General features: G+C 36.1%; 1 long non-coding RNA gene and 1 pseudogene across 1 annotated transcript; one reads left to right on the top strand and one right to left on the bottom strand.

Annotated features, from left to right (window-relative positions):
- Positions 1-284: 284 nt before the first annotated feature.
- Positions 285-711, top strand: LOC118730223 (annotated as a pseudogene).
- A 773-nt stretch (positions 712-1,484) lies between these two features.
- On the bottom strand, positions 1,485-1,655 carry LOC123653087. The gene is made up of 2 exons (XR_006742716.1): positions 1,621-1,655; positions 1,485-1,529 (listed from the first exon to the last, which is right to left on the bottom strand). It is a non-coding gene; the product is annotated as an uncharacterized LOC123653087 (long non-coding RNA).
- Positions 1,656-3,385: the final 1,730 nt, after the last annotated feature.

A 3,385-nucleotide genomic window follows, 5' to 3' on the forward strand; every position in this document is an offset into this window, starting at 1 on the left:
TCAGCACAATCAGAATTATGAGGTTAAGATTATAAATCATTTACCCCTAACAAAAGTAATTATAAAGTGAAACTGATAAGTTTAGTAGCAATTCAAAATAGGGTAATTGACATAAAAAATATATGGATGAGAAAACTTGTTGGAATCTAGGTGAAGAAGAGAAATGGTGTTAAATTTTAAGTTTGAAAGTATGCTTTCTTGGCTAGCCTTAGAAACAGTCACCAGACCCTGCTCTCCCTCTCTCATAATACCCCATCCTCTTTCTTTCCAATTTGCCAGTCACGATGGCTCCTGTAAAGAAGGGTGGTAAGAAGAAGGGCCGCCCCGCCATCAACGAGATGGTGACCAGGAAGCACACCATCAATATTCACAAGTGCATCTATGGTGTGGGTTTCAAGAAGCATGCCCCTCGGCACTCAGGAGATCTGGAAATTTGCCATGAAGGAGATGGGGACTCTGGACAGGTGCAATGCCACCAGGTTCAACAAGCTGTCTGGGCCGAAAGAATAAGGAATGTCCCATATTGTATCTGGTTACATTTGTCCAGAAAAATGTAATGAGGATGAAGATTCACCAAACAAGCTATATATTAATACATTGGTCATCTATGTGCTTACCACGACTTTCAAAAATCTACAGACTGTTAATGTGGCCGAGAACTAATGCTGATGGTCGAATAAAGTTATAAAACTGCAAAAAAAAAAAAAAAAAGAAAGAAAGAAAGAAAGAAAAGAAATAGTTCACCCAAAAATCTAATTATAGAACATTGAAAAGTTATTCCGTAGTTTTCCTTTCCTCTCTGTGACATAAGAACAATAATATAAATTCTTCCCTAGCTGCTCTTGCTCAGTGGTTAGATTGATTGTAAGCCTTTGGATCAAAGGGTCAAGGGTTCAATTTCTGGTCAATGGCACATGCCTGATTTGTAGGCTCCATACAGCCCCAGGTTGGAAGTAGGGGTACATCTCTCTCTCCCTTCCCCTCCTCCCTCCTTCCACTCTCACACACACACACAAAAAATAATATAAATCCTAAGTATTTCATATCTATATATATAAAAGGCCAATGTGCTAAGTGTCCAACAGTTTGATCGGTCACTATGACAACACTGACCAACAGGGGACACTAAACACAGGAGCTGCCATGATGCACAATAGCCATTTAGACCCCACCAAATCCCAGCCATGGCTACCCAGCCCCCATGGTTCAAATGTGGCCACAGCCCAGCCCATCCCAGGCTGGAAATAGTGGCTGTGGGCACAGGGTAATGATGTCACATAGCAAAACTGGGCTCCTCTTCCTAGTGACTAGCCTCCTTGGAGTTTCTTCAGCCCAGGAACATGACTTGCTTTATAGCAGGTGGAAACTTTTTATACCTTGACCAAATGTCTGAAAGTGTTTTCACCTGCCTCATCTCATTTGATCCTCACAGAAGCTCTGGAGTAAGTAGATAGGAGACTTAGTGGAATTCTATATTCTTCTCCTTAGCCGGAAAACAGAGATATAGAAAGCTTAGAAACTTGATCCGACTGAAAAGAAGAAATGGTGGACCTTGAAAATGACTTCAGGATTTCTCACTGTGCAGATATAGTCAAACACTGCTGCAGTTAAATATTTTACCCTTTGTTCTCCCTGTGTGATCTATAATGATAATCTGTTTCGTGTTGATATTTACTGCTGGATTGCTGACAATTACCTAAAAGAGAAGTTTGGGTGCTTCACTGGGCTGGAAAAAGTTTAGCTACATCAGAAAGCAGGTCTAATTAAGCAAGTTTATTGTATATCTATAAAAGAGTAAGTTGTCTTGTGCATGCATTATATAAAGCTCTCACTGGCACCAATTGCACTCATGTGTTTCGATCTGTCATTGTTGATAGTGAATTTGGTTGACATGTCTATTATAGAGAAAGGGTGAATAGTGATATTAAAATATTTGTTCTAATTAATTTCCTTTCAATTTGCATGAATTCATGCACTAGGCCACTAGTATAATGTATAAGAAAAAAACTGAGTTAATAAGCAAAGATCATCATTTATTATTAATTTCTGTATCAAAAATAGTGTTTGTGCCAGAACCGGTTTGGCTCAATGGATAGTGTTGGCTTGGGGACTGAAGGGACTCGGGTTCGATTCCGGTCAAGGGCATGTACCTTGGTTGCGGGCATATCCCCAGTAGGGAGTGTGCAAGAGGCAGCTAGTTGATGTTTCTCTCTCATCGACGTTTCTAGCTCTCTATCTCTCTCCCTTCCTCTCTGTACAAAATCAATAAAATATATTTAAAAAAAAACACCTTAGTAATAAGAAATTACAAAGCCCTACCCTTTCCCCATAGATTTAAACTATATATACAAATAATTTAGAAAAAATTAAAAAAAAAACAAAACTTGTGAGATCTAGCCAAAATTTAAATGTAAGGCAAATTAATAATTTCAATAATTTTGTTATTATATAAAACAGAATCAAAGTTAATGAATGAAATATTAAGAAAAAAGCTTTAGGACATCAGGATAATTAGAAAGTAGAAAATCAATAAATTAGCAATTTCAGAAGTTGGTTATTTAAAATAAGCAATATGGAACATAAAATTCTGACAAATTTTACTAAGAAAACAGAGACATAATCAAATAAATCTGAAGAAGAGATTTAAAAATGAAAAAAAATTTAAATATTGATCATGAAATGACAGAAATAATTAAAATAATTAAGAATGTCTTAATAAGCACTCTGGAAAAAATTTTTATCAGTAGAATAATAAAAAACAGAAATAATGGAACTAGTAGACAAAGATGCTAAGGCAACTATCATGATTATATATATTAACATTGATAAGAAAACATAAACTTAAGAGAGAAATAGAAGCTATTTAAATAAACCTAGTGGAATGTCTATAATTAAAAGATACAATATTTGTAATAGAAAACTACTGAAAGGGAAGAATCAGTGGTAAAGAGAACATCTTAAAGAAAAAGAACTTATGCACAGAAGAACAATAATATAGAAAAACTCTCAACAGAAATTATGTAAGCTAGAAGACAATGGAATTATATAATTTTTTAAAATAAGATAAAAAATCTACATAAATTTAAAATAAAAACTTTTTGAGCTGAACAAGGTTAAAAAAGTCATCGGGAATAAAACTACATTACAAGAAGGAGGATCCAAGATGGCTGCTCGGGTAGACACCTAACCACAGCAGCACACAACAATTTCAATGGAATACAACTAAAATGTAGAGTGGACATCGCCCAGAGCTACAGGTAGTCGACTGACTGAAAATTCTACAACAAGAAGGAAAGAGAAAACCAGAAGGAAAATCAGAGGAGCTGAAAAAAAGCCTAAGGTATGGAGACATGCTGAGCGCTCACATGCACGCGCGCGCGAGGAG

The sequence above is a fragment of the Pipistrellus kuhlii genome, unplaced genomic scaffold, assembly GCF_014108245.1.
Source record: "Pipistrellus kuhlii isolate mPipKuh1 unplaced genomic scaffold, mPipKuh1.p scaffold_m20_p_3, whole genome shotgun sequence".
NCBI classification, from domain to species: Eukaryota; Metazoa; Chordata; class Mammalia; order Chiroptera; family Vespertilionidae; genus Pipistrellus; species Pipistrellus kuhlii.